Consider the following 14,836-nt stretch of genomic DNA (forward strand, 5'->3'; position numbering starts at 1 on the left):
TTCAAAACATTAAATATAGAACTATCCTATTATCCTGATTTTTTCTTTAATATCACTTTCTCCTTATTTAGGATTCCTGAAATACTATTTTCCCCCCAATTTTCTAAACTGACTGCTTAACTCATCAATTTATAACTCTATTTGATTCCTGTTAAATTTATATAAAAGTATTTCACCTAAGTTCTGATTTAGTTTTATGTCATGTATTTATTTTTTTTAAACTCTTATTTATTTATTTGAGAGAGAAAATGAGCAAAAGAGAGCATGAGCAGGAGTAGGAGTAGAAGGAGAAGGAAAAGCAGACTCCCTGCTGAACTGGGAGCCCAAAGTAGGGCTCAATCCTGCAACACCAGGATCATGACATGAGCTGAAAGCAGTTGCTTAACCAATTTAGCCACCCAGACACCCCTCATAAATTTATTAAGTTAACTATTGAAGCATAACATGTCTACGTAAAATCACATGAATCATTAGTTTACAGTCAATGAAGTTCCACAGAGTGAAAATACTCTTGTAAACATCATCAGCCAAGATATAAAATATCACCTGCATCTCAGGAGCCTGGACGATGTCATTTCCTGCCCCCAAATTGTTTGAGTTTCTGTCCCTATTAATTAGATTTGTCAGTTTCTTAACTTTTCATAAACGACAAACAACAATGAACATTATTTTTGCCATACTTCATTTGCTCATTTTTCTGAGAGATATAAACCTTGTTTATTGTTGCAGTAGTTTGTTCACTTTTATTTAATAATTAATTAATGTTTTTTAAATTAATTAATGTTTTGAAGATTCTATTTATTTGACAGAGAGAGAGAGAGCACAAGCTGGGGGAGATGTAGAGGGAGAGGGAGAAACAAGCTCTCCACAGAGCAGGGGAAGCCCGATATGGGACTTGATCCCAGGGCTCCGGGATCATGACCTGAACCTAAGGCAGTGGCTTAACCAATTGAACCACCGAGGCACCCCAATTTGGTCATTTTAGTCGCATAATATTCTAGTGTAAAAATGTATAAAAAGTATCTATTCTATTGTTAATGGTCATAGGGTATTTCAGTACTGTGTGTCACAAAGTCTGTTCTACTTTCCTAATCAGAGTCAATCATTGTCCAAAGTGATTGTGAATTTACACTCCATTTTAGTGCATCCTTTCTAAATTCTGACAGGTTTTAATTAAATGTTTGCATCATACCTCACTTAAATTTTGCATAAATTATTTTTTTCATTTAATTTATATTTTTATGATTATTAATTTTGAGTATACATATATATTTACTGGCCTTTTTGTATCTTATTTTGTGAAATACTTTTAAATAATTATTCTGTAATTGATGGACTAGAAGTAAGGGCATTTAACTGTATTCTTTTGGATTTGTAGAAGTTCACAAAATATTTTGGTTTTAATATTTTTGTGACTATATATTCCAAATATAATTTACCAATCAAATGGCTTTTTTCATGTTCCAATGGTATACAGGAAGAACACAAATTAAAAATGTTAAGAAATAAAATTGATCAGTCTTCCATAGTTTTTTTTTTTTTTTAATTTTGTTTTTCCTTTTTCTTTTTCAGTGTTCCAGAATTGTTTATGCACCATACCTAATGCTCCATGCAATAGTGGCCTCTATAATACCCACCACCATGCTTACCCAACCCTCAATCTCCCTCCCCTCCAAAACCCTGTTTGTTTCTCAGAGTCCACAGTCTCTCATGATATGTCTCCCTCTCCATTTTCCCCCAACTCACTTCTCCTCTCCATCTCCTCATGTCCTCCATGCTATTCCTTTTACTCCAGAAGTAAGCAAAACCATATGATAATTGACTCTCTCTGCTTGACTTATTTCACTCTGCATAATCTCTTCCAGTCCCATCCATGTTGATACAAAAGTTGGGTATTCATCCTTTCCGATGGAAGCCTAATACTCTGTAATATACATGGAGAATATCTTCTATACCCATTTGTCCATTGAAGGGCATCCTGGTTCTCTCCACAGTTTGGAGACTATGGCCATTGCTGCTATTATCATTTCTCACTCAAGCTAAGATATACTTCTATTTTATCTTAATCTTTCACTACTGCATCTGCCTCACTAAAAGCTTCAATCGTCTGTAGAGACTAAGTAGAGATTAAGTTCACTGATTAATTCCATGAGGGTATTCAATGGACCTGGCAATATTTAATAACAATAACACTATTATTTTAATGCCATCATATGCATACTTTCTAGTAAAGTAAATGATCAAACATGCATGTGGATGTACATGCATACACAAGTTTCTATATCTTCCAGCTCCTGCACTCACTGTTCTATAACATTGGTCTGTTAGTTTGTACTTGTGACAGTATCAGTTATTTAAGGAAATCATTGGAAAAATGGAAGAAATGGGGGTTGAGAATGCTATAGAAATAATTGAGAAGGATTGTGTCTGAGTCTTCTTTCTTTACTTCTTTCTTAATTTTGGAATTTTGTTGATGTTTCCTATGCACTACAACCCTTTCTCCATAAAAACAGTCAACCGGGATGGAGGCAAAAACTTAGAGTGGTATACAATGGAAAGAAATCAGTCAAATAGTATTCAAATGAATAACAAAACTACTCTAAAAAGGGATGACAACAACAAAGTTTAAATCATGGTAATTCTTGGAATACAGCAGGGACCAATTAGGAAATGATATTCAAAGTACTCCATAATTGAATGTGTATATAGTGGATGTCATGTATAATGCAAACCAGGTTCCTCACTATCAGAGAAGGAAGTTATAGTACATATGCATTGCCATGGGCTGAATGTTGTGTCTTCCCAAAATTCACATTTGAAACTTAATCCCTGATGTGATCCTGTCAGGAGGTAGGGTCTTGGGAGGTGCCTGGTTATGTGATTAGAGCTCCCATGAATGGGGGTAACTGATCTTATAAAGGACAGCACAGAGAGCTCCCTTGCCCCTTCTGCCATAAGAGAACCTAGCAAAACACTCTATAGACCAGAGAGTAGGCCCTCACCAGAATTCAGCCATTCTGAAACCCTGATATTGGACTTAGTCTCTGGATTGTGAGAAATAGATTTCTATTGTTTATAGGCCATTTGAGTTATGGTCTTCTGTTATTGTGGCTAGAGAAGACTAAGACAGAAATGTATGACTGACCTCTGTCTACTGAATAGGCCTAGAGGCAATGACATCCCAATCACAATAAATTCAACTAGAATACATATCTTTGTTTCAAAAAGAAACCAGCGACACATATAAATGGCTTGTTCCAAGGTTCAGACTGAGAATTAAAAAGAAGAGCCTGAAATACCTTGTATTAGAAAGAAAAGAAGTGCCAAAAGATTAATGGAGACATGTAAAAATGACAAGATATTCAGCTGGCCAAATCTGGGATAAAGTAAGAACTGGCATTAATAATAACAAATTATAACCTATCAAATAAGTAAGAATGCATTATACCATACTGATGAAAGGAAGAAAAGGAGAGAGTGAAGGAGAGAGGAAGGAAGGAAAGTAGGAAATCTTCCTTCTAGATGAAAAAAAAGAAAAAAAAATGTTTTGAAGAGTAATGAAATTAGACAATCATCATTTTCTCCACCAACACTGTAATAATTCAGACAAAAATCACCAGTTCCTTGGAATGAATAAGGATTTAACATTTTTCTTGAATGACTTTACACATGTAAAAATAAGTCTTGCTTTTCATTTGACATGAAAATGTGTTCTTTTTAATCAAAATACATTTGTTATTAAAATAATATAATTAAGATAAAAATTGGAATCACCCTGTAATTCATAGACTGCTGGCATCTAAACTTATACTTTGAGTTTCTTCTTTATAAGATTCTGTTCCTTCTCAAAAAATGCAAATCAGAAAGAAAATTTAGCTAATGCTTTCATGCTGAGAATCCTAGGAACTCATTTATTTTATACTTGGATCAACCTATGGTTTCCAATAATTAGTGTCTCTAATACAATTGTCCATACAAATGGTCTTCATCTAGCAACAACTGATTAAATTTCCTAAGAAAAACAACAAAAACAAGTGTGTTTGTGTGTGTAAAGTTTCTTTGAAAGCATTGGAGTATTACACCAGTAATGAAAAATTACAGGTCCAAAACAGAGGAAAACCAAAATACCAGACAGGTGAAACTGGCAGACCAAATTTCTTCAGAAATAGCCAATATGAAAGTATGGCATAGAGGCTGAAAAGTTGACCAACTTTTGAAAGACATGAGGTTCTGAGGGAACAAACATTGTAGTTCAGTTGTTAACAAAGTAAGGGTCCTAGTGAAACCCCAGGGCTTAGTTTAGTAGCCTATAAGACAACTCCCTAACAGTAGGGGTAAATGGAAATAAACTGAATTCCAAAGATGAATCATGTCAACATTTGATTTGATTAAGCTGATCTAATATTTCTAATATTTCTTGCATAACCACCAGACAGAAACAAAAATATTGCTTATAAGATATTTTTATAAGGGTCATCTGGGTGGCTCCATTGGTAGTGTCTGCCTTTGGTTGATGGAGCCCTGCTTCATCCAGCTTCTTGCTTGGTGGCTAGTGTGCTTCTTCTCCTGCTGCCTGTCCCTTTGCTATCTTTCAAATAAATAAATAAAATTTTAAAAAATATTTTGAAATAAGAAAACTAGATTTATATAAAAGTAAATATCATATTTTTACAAGAAATTAAATTATAAGAAATAACACCATCAAACTAAACAAACAAAGAAGCAAAAACATTATGGTAAAGAACTCAATGGATCAGCTCATAGGGGAAACCAAATAACAATAACAACAAAAAAGGTTAAATAAGCATAATACCCTAATATATTAAGCATTAGTTTAAAAATAGTAATAATATAATAATAAAATATAATAATATATTCTTCTCCAGAACAATCTGAAATTACATGAAGAAATAAATGATATGTGCAAGTAAGAAAAATCCATTAGATTATATCTCATAGAGGTCAACTGACTATATGAAACTATAAGCAGCTTTTTTTCTTTTTTAAAAGAGTTTATTTATTTATTTGACAGAGATCACAAGTAGACAGAGAGAGAGAGAGAAGGAGGGGGAAGCAGGCTCACTGCTGAGCAGAGAGCCCAATGTGGGGCTCACTCCCAGGACCCTGAGATCATGACCCGAGCTGTAGGCAGAGGCTTTAACCCACTGAGCCACCCAGGCACCCCGCAACTTTGTTTTACTGATCAATATTACAATATGAAAAAAATTACACTATGAAGTCAAAGTCTTGTTTCTCATTATAAGGTTAACGCAGTTCTATTAATTAAAATTAATTAAATACTTATTAGAGTTTCCTAATAACCTCAATGCACTGACTCTATATTATGTAGCTTTGGATCAGTTAAATTTTTACATTCATCCTATACCATTGCTTTGTCATACCATTTTAATCATTCTCCCTTTCTACCAATTTAACAAAGCATAAGATGGGACAAATAAAAAAGACAGTAAGGTGGTAGCTTTGAACCTAACCATACTCATGATAATATCACATATTTAAAAAAAAATCCTAATTAATGTGTACAACTTACCAGATTGGCCAGAAAAAAAGACCCAATTAGAGGGGACCTACAAGAGACCCATGCTAAATCTAAAAGTAGATTAAAAGAGGATTACAGTTTCCCAGATAAGGAACTTTGAAGCTGATATTCTGTCCTAATAAGTAAAAAAGCTTAATAATGAAAAATCAACAACTCTCTTGGATCTACAAAATAAGTGAAGACATAGGGCAAATTACTACCCCAAAGACTGGCTACACAGGTGAGAACAGGAAATTATGGTTTGCTGGAGAAGAGACTCACAAGTAGAAACCATCACAGAGACTAGTTTAAAGGTAGGAAATCCTGAAATATAATTGACAAACTGTTGGAGATTCATAGTGAATAAGTCTGAGAGTTAAATAATCCAAGAGTACCCAGTCATGGTGGACCACTATAATATTGAGAGATTTACCTCCGTGAGCTTTAAAAGAAGCAGAACACATGTATTTAAGAAAATTCACTCTTGCTTCCCACAGGAAGATGAGTATTCTTCAAAGAGCTGGAGGAAATGATCCAAAAATTTGTATGGAATCAGAAGAGACCCTGAATTGCTAAGGAAATGTTGAAAAACAAAAATAAAACGGGGGGGCATCACGTTACCTAATTTCAAGCTTTACTACAAAGCTGTGATCACCAAGACAGCATGGTACTGGAATAAAAACAGACACATAGACCAGTGAAACAGAGTAGAGATCCCAGATATGGACCCTCAGCTCTATGGTTAATTAATCTTCGACAAAACAGGAAAAAATATACAGTGGAAAAATGACAGTCTCTTCAATAAATGGTGCTGGGAAAACTAGACAGCTATATGTAGAAGAATGAAACTTGACCATTCTCTTATACCGTACACAAAGATAAACTCAAAATGGATAAAAGACCTCAACGTGAGACAGGAATCCATCAGAATCCTAGAAGAGAACATAGGCAGTAATCTCTTCGATATCAGCCACAGCAACTTCTTTCAAGATCTGTCTCCAAAGGCAAAGGAAACAAAAGTGAAAATGAACTTTTGGGACTTTATAAAAATCAAAAGCTTCTGCACAGCAAAGGAAACAGTCAACAAAACAAAGAGGCAACCCACGGAATGGGAGAAGATATTTGCAAATGACAGTACAGACAAAAATGGGAGAAGATATTTGCAAATGACAGTACAGACAAAAGGTTGATATCGTCAAACTCAACACACACAAAACAGACAATCATATCAAAAAATGGGCAGAAGATATGAACAGAGACTTCTCCAATGAAGACATACAAATGGCTATCAGACACATGAAAAAATGTTCATCATCACTAGCCCTCAGGGAGATTCAAATTAAAACCACATTGAGATAATACCTTACACCAGTTAGAATGGTCAAAATTAGCAAGACAGGAAACAACATGTTTTGGAGGGGATGTGGAGAAAGGGGAACCCTCTTCCACTGTTGGTGGGAATGCAAGTTGGTGCAGCCACTTTGGAGAACAGTGTGGAGATTCCTCAAGAAATTAAAAATAGAACTTCCCTATGACCCTGCCATTGCACTCCTGGGTATTTACCCCAAAGATACATATGTAGTGAAAAGAAGGACCATATGTATCCCAATGTTTAAAGTAACAATGGCCATGGTCGTCAAACTGTGGAAAGAACCAAGATGCCCTTCAACAGACGAATGGATAAGGAAGATATGGTCCATATACACTATGGAGTACTATGCCTCTATCAGACAAAAGGAATACCCAACTTTTGTAGCAACATTATGCTGAGTGAAATAAGTCAAGCAGAGAGAGTCAATTATCATATGGTTTCATTTATTTGTGGAGCATAACAAATAGCATGGAGGACATGAGGAGTTAGAGAGGAGAATGGAGTTGGGGGAAATTGGAAGGGTAGGTGAACCATGAGAGACTATGGACTCTGAAAAACAATCTGAGGAGTTTGAAGTGGCGGGGGGGTGGGAGGTTGGGGTACCAGGTGGTGGGTATTATAGAGGGCACAGATTGCATGGAGCACTGGGTGTGGTGAAAAAATAATGAATACTGTTATGCTGAAAATAAATAAATTAATAAAAAAAAAGAAAATATGCCAGACCACTTTTTGTTTTTTTGTTTTTTGTTTTTGTTTGTTTTTGTTTTTGTTTGGCTGTTGTTATTGTTTTTAAACAAGGTCTGCCTTCAGGAGAAAATTGTTCAAAATCTAATCTGCTAGCATATTATCTGGGTAAGTTGAAATACCCAACTCAAATTATCTCTAGTTTCACTTAGGACAGTAAAAATAACCAATTCTCATCTACTCTAGCCATCTAGGGGAGAAAAACAGAAAAAAAAAAAAAAAGACTGAGAAACACTTATGAAGGTCATAGTCTAGAGGAATATTCAGTAAAAGACCCAGATCTAGGCATAGGAATATAGAATGTATTCTCTACCTGCCCCCAAACCTTAGCACATTTTACTAAATTCCCACTTACAGTAATTCCTTTTACTTGGTATATCATGTTTGACTATAAAAAAAATATTAATCATAATAAAAGACAAAAACACCCTTTGAATACTGAGAAACATCAGAACAGACATGACAGGAATATTGGAATTATCAAACTGAGAATTTAAAACAAGTATAATTAATATGCCAAATGTCTAACAGATAGAGAACACGCAAAACAGATGGACATTTTAAGCAGGGTGATGGAAATCATAAGAAAATTTTTTTTTTAAAAAATGCTATGAAGATCACTATAACAGAAATGAAGAATGCTTTAGACAGGCTTATTAGTTGACTAGATACATCTGAAGAAAGAGTGTCTGAGATTGAGAACATCCCAATAGAAAACTTCAAAACTACAAAAACAGAGAACAAAGACCGAAAACACAGAATATAATTCTAAGGACTGTAGGGCAACTATAAAAGGCATAACATACATGTGATGGGAATAATAGAAATAAGGAGTGAAAGGAATTGAAGAAATATTTAAATTCTAATGACTGAGACTTTCCTCCAAATCAATGTCACACACCACACCACATATCCAGGAAGCTCAGAGAACACTAAGCAAGACAAGTCATAAAATGACACCGAGGCATATTATTTTCAAATTATAGAAATAAAATAAGGAAAATTCCTGAAAAGGCAATAGGATGAGGAAACACTTTACCTATAGAGGAACAAAAACTAAGAATCACCACAGCTGCAACTCAGAAACCATGCAAACAAGCAACAGGATGTTGCCAGTTTTGTTTTTCTTTTTCAACATTTCCTTAGCAATTCAGGGTCCCTTCTGATTCCATACAAATTTTAGGATTACTTGCTCCAGCTCTTTGAAAAATACCGGTTGGGGGCACCTGGGTGGCTCAGTGGATTAAGCCGCTGCCTTCGGCTCAGGTCATGATCTCAGGGTCCTGGGATCGGGTCCCGCATCGAGCTCTCTGCTCGGCAGGGAGCTTGCTTCCCTCTCTCTCTCTCTCTGGCTACCTCTCTGTCTACTTGTGATTTCTCTCTGTCAAATAAATAAATCTTTAAAAAAAAAAAAAAAAAGAAAGAAAGAAAGAAAAATACCGGTTGAATTTTGATCAGAATAGCATTTAAAGTATAGGTTGCTCTAGGCAGTATAGACATTTTAACAATGTTTATTCTTCTGATCCAAGAGCATGGAATGGTCTTCCATCTTTTTGTGTCTTCTTCGATTCATTCACGAGTGTTCTATAGTTTCTCGAGTACAGATCCTTTACCTCTTTGGTTAGGTTTATTCCCAGGTATCTTATGGTTCTTGGTGGTATAGTAAATGGAACCAATTCTCTAATTTCCCTTTCTGTGTTTTCATTGTTAGTGTCTAAGAGAGCAACTGATTTCTGTATATTCACTTTGTATCCTGCCACATTACTGAATTGCTGTATGAGTTCTAGTAGTTTGGGAGTGGAGTCTTTTGGGCTTCCATATAAGGTATCATGTCATCTGTGAAGAGAAAGTTTGACTTCTTCATTGCCAATTTGGATACATTTTATTTCTCTTTGTTATCTGATTGCTGTTGCTAGGACTTCTAATACCATGTTAAACAAGAATGGTGAGAGTGGGCATCCTTGTCGTGTTCCTGATCTCAACGGAAAGGCTGTGAGCTTTTTCCCATTGAGGATGATATTGCTGTGGGTCTTTCATAGATAGATTTTATGAAGTTGAGGAATGTTCCCTCTGTCCCTATATTTGAAATATTTTAATGAGGAACAGATGCTGGATTGTGTCAAATGCTTTTTCTGCATCAACTGAGAGGACCATGTGGTTCTTCTCTCTTCTCTTATTGATTTGTTCTATCACATTGATTGATTTGTGAATGTTGAACCATCCTTGCAACCCAGGGATGAATCCCAACTTGTCATGGTGGATAATCTTTTTAATGTGCTGTTGGGTCCTATTTGCTAGGATCTTGTTGAGAATCTTAGCATCTGTATTCATCAGTGATATTGGTCTGAAATTCTCCTTTTTGGTGGGGTCTTTGCCTGGTTTGGGGACCGGGGTAGTGCTACAAAGCTTTGATCACCAAGACAGCATGGTACTGGCATAAAAACAGACACATAGACCAGTGGAACAGAGTAGAGAGCCCAGATACGGACCCTCAACTCTATTGTCAAATAATCTTGGCAAAGCATGAAAAAATATACAGTGGGAAAAAGACAGTTTCTTCAATAAATGGTGCTGGGAAAATTGGGAAGCTATATGTAGAAGAATGAAACTTGACTATTCTCTTACACCGTTAACAAAGATAAATTTGAAATGGATAAAAGACCTCAACCTGGGGCACCTGGGTGGCTCAGTGGGTTAAAGCCTTTGCCTTTGGCTCAGGTCATGGCCTCAGGGTCCTGGGATCGAGCCCCGCATCGGGCTCTCTACTCAGCGGGGAGCCTGCTTCCTCCTCTTCCTCTCTCCGCCTGCCTCTCTGACAACTTCTGATTGTTCAAATAAATAAATAAAAATCATTAAAAAAATAAAAAAAAAAAAAGACCTCAACCTGAGATAGGAATCTATCAGAATCATAGAGGAGAACATAGCCACTAACCTCTTTGATATCAGACACAGCAACTTCTTTCAAGATCTGTCTCCAAAGACAAAGGAAACAAAAGTGAAAATGAACTTTTGGGACTTCATCAAGATCAAAAGCTTCTGCACAGCAAAGGAAACAGTCAACAAAACAAAGAGGCAACCCATGGAATGGAAAAAGATATTTGCAAATGACAGTACAGACAAAAGGTTGATATCCAGGATCCATAATGAACTCCTCAAACTCAACACACACAAAACTGATAATCATGTCAAAAAATGGGCAGTAGTCATGAACCAGACACTTCTCCAATGAAGACATACAAATGGCTTTCAGACACATGAAAAAATGTTCATAATTTTAATTTGAATCTCCATTAGGGAGATTCAAATTAAAACCACATTGAGATACCAACCTACACCAGTTAGAATGGCCAAAATTAGCAAAGGAAACAACGTGTGTTGGAAGGATGTGAAAGGGGCACCCTCTTACACTGTTGGTGGGAATGCAAGTCGGTGCAGCCAACTTGAAAAACAGTGTGGAGATTCCTTAAGAAATTAAAAATAGAGCTACCCTATGACCCTGCAATTGCACTCCTGGGTATTTAACCCAAAGAAACAGATGTCGTGAAACGAAGGGCCATCTGTGTACCCCAATGTTTATAGCAGCAATGGCCACAGTGGCCAAACTGTGGAAAGAACCAAGATGTCCTTCAACGGACGAATGGATAAGGAAGATGTGGTCCATATACACTATGGAGTATTATGCCTCCATCATAAAGGATGAATACCCAACTTTTATGTCAGCATGGATGGTCTGGAAGAGATTATGCTGAGTGAAATAAGTCAAGCAGAGAGAGTCAATTATCATATGATTTCACTTATTTGTGGAGCATAACAAATAATACGGAGGACATGGGGAGATGGAGAGGAGAAGGGAGCTGAGGGAAATTGGAAGGGGAGGCGAACCATGAGAGACTATGGACTCTGAAAAACAATCTGAGGGTTTTGAAGGGCGGGGTGTGGAGATTGGGTGAGCCTGGTGGTGGGTATTATGGAGGGCATGTATTGCATGGAGCACTGGGTGTGGTAGCATAAACAATGAATTCTGTTACACTGAAAATAAATTAAATAAAAATAAAAAAATTTAAAAAAATGTAACCATGCAAACAAATAGAGAATGCAGTGAGATGCTTAAATCCTTAAGATAAAATATTAACAATGCTTTTGTAGATCTAACTTCAAAGGCAAGGGAAACAAAAGCAAAAATAAACAAATGTGATTACATCAAACTAAAAACTTCTGCACAGAAAACTTGTTGGTTTTCAATCCTTCCCAGAGTTTTGAGGAAGTAATCTGAAATGGACCCCCATATAAGGAAGGCAAGGAGAGTTTAAGAAAGAGGCAGGCTACTCCAGATTGGTAGTTGGCAGTTTTAATAAGCAAAAGTAACTAATACATGAGGTTTGTTTTGAGCATAGCAGCAAGAGAAATGGATCCCTGCAAATGCCTGTCAAATCTTAAAAGTTTATATAGAGGCTTTAACTGGTTCAGTGTCATAAAACATGCAACATCTATGTCATTGGAGCAGACTCTGGAAGCAAGAAAGGCAAGCAGAACCCACATTCCAAGGACAAAGAAGGTGACGAAGAAACTCCATGATCCAGGGTCAATCATGTTGTTTCAATTACCTCCCCCGACAGAAAGAAACCATTATCAAAATGAAAAGACAATCTACTGAATGGGAGAAGACATTACTAATCATATATCTGATAAGATGTTAATATTCAAAATACATAAATAACTCCTACAACTCAGTGGAAAACAAACAATCCAATTTAAATAATGTGCAGAGGATCTGAATAAACATTTTAGCAAAGAAGACATATAGATGATCTACAAGTACATAACGATGCTCAAGATCACTCATCATCAGGGAAATGCAAATCAAAACCACAATGAGATATTACTTACACCTGTCAGAATGGCTATCGCCAAAAAGATAGCACATATCAATTAAACTTCATTCAAACTAAAACCTTATCCATGTGTCTAATTTTTATAAGAATTAATGACTTAAAAATAGTAACTCTGTCTTCTTTCTTTCTTTCTTTCTTTCTTTCTTTCTGTTTTTCTGTCTTTCTTTCTCTCAGAAAAAAGTACTCTCTTTTAAAGCAAAATGTAGACAGGAATGTTAATGAGAATGTCCTCATTTTTGTATTGTGAGCCAGGAAAAAAAAATATGCATTTTATTTTTAGAGCTAGGAACACACTGATAGCTTTAAGTTTGTTAGAGGAGGGGTGTCGTAAGCGGAAAGAAGGAAGGTCAGGATGAACAGCAAATGAGGCTGTCATTGCTAAGCTGCATCAATGGAGAAAATGCCACGGGACATTATTCAACTAATCAGGGATAACATGAATGTCCTCATTCTGTCAGAAAAATATGTACACAAATGACCTCTTCTTTTATCAGGAACAGTAGGATACAACAGTTTGGCCATTATTTATGTATAGATAAGGAGGATTTTTGTTGTTCTCTTTCTGTCTTTCTCAGTGATGCATCCTTACAGCTTTTTCTTATCATCTAGTATTCTTCATGCCTGAAACATTTTGAATAAAAAAGTAATAAAAATAAAAGTATCCATCTTATTATATAGTCTGTTTTTCACTAGTAGGTTTTGATAATACCTATCAAATTATGAAATACAATTTTCTTTAAAATAGGCTTAAAAAGTTTGGCCTATTGTTAAATAAGATTTTTTTTAATTTTTAATTAATTTTTTATTTTTTATAAACATATATTTTTATCCCCAGGGTACAGGTGTGTGAATCACCAGGTTTACACACTTCACAGCACTCACCAAAGCACATACCCTCCCCAATGTCCATAATCCCACCCCCTTCTCCAAAATCCCCTCCCCCCACCAACCCTCAGTTTGTTTTGTGAGATTTTTTAAAATTAATCAAAGTATGTAGTTTTTGAAGAGATTTCTTTCTTTTTTTTTTTTTAATTCAGTTAGCCAACAAATTATCATTAGTTTCAGGCATAGTGTTCAATAATCATCAGTCACATATAACAGTGCTCATCACATCACATGCCCTCCTTAATGCCTATCACACAGGATACCCCATTCCCCCACCTACTTCCCCTCCAGTAACCCTGTTTGTTTCCTATAGTTAAGAGTCTCTCATGTTTTGTCTTCCTCTCTGATGACTTCCCATAGTGTTTTCCCTCCCTTTCCCTGTGATCCTTTGTGCTCTTATATTCCAGATATGAATGAAACCATATGATAATTGTCTTTCTCTGATTGACATATTTTGCTCAGTATAATACCCTCCAGTTCCATCTATTTCAATGTAAATGGTAAGATTTCATCCTTTCTTATGGCTGAGTAATATTCCATTGTATATGGGTGTGTGTGTGTAAACACACATACACACATGCACACACATATACCACATCTTTTTTATCCATTGCTCTATCAATGGACATCTGGGCTCTTTTCACTTTGGCTATTGTGGTCATTGTTGCTATAAACAATGGGGTGCAGATGCCCCTTTGGATCACTACATTTGTATCATTGAGGTAAATAACTAGTAATGTAATCGCTGGGTCATAAGGTAGCTCTATTTTGAATTTCTTGAGGAACCCTCATACCATTTTCCAGAGTGGTTGTATCAGATTGCATTCCCACCAACAGTGTAAGAGTGTTTGTTTCTCTTTCTCGGCATACTCACCAAAACCTGTTGTTTCCTGACATGTTAATTTCAGCCATTCTGACTGGTGTAATGTGGAATCTCATTGTGTTTTGATTTGTATTTCTCTGATGCCTAGGGATATGGAGCATTTTTTCATGTCTCTGTTGGTCATCTGTATATCTTCTCTGGAGAAATGTCTGTTAATGTCTTCTGTCCATTTACTGACTATATTATTTGCTTTTGGGTGTTGAGTTTGATATGTTCTTCATAGATTTTGGATACTAACCCTTGATCTGATAAAACATTTGGGAATATATTCTCCCACTCTTTTGGTTGCCTTATAATTTTGTTAACTGTTGCCTTTGTTGTGCAAAAGGTTTTTATCTTGATGAAATCACAGTAGTTTATTTTTGCTTTTGCTTCCCTTACCTTTGGAGATGTGTCTAGCAAGAACTTGCTATGGCTGAGGTTGAAGAAGTTACTGCCTGAGTTCTCCTCTAGGATTTTGATGGATTCCAGTCTCACATTTATGTCTTTCATCCATTTTGAGTTTATCTTTTCATATGGTG

Source organism: Mustela nivalis, assembly GCF_964662115.1.
Source record: "Mustela nivalis genome assembly, chromosome: 4".
NCBI lineage: Eukaryota > Metazoa > Chordata > Mammalia > Carnivora > Mustelidae > Mustela > Mustela nivalis.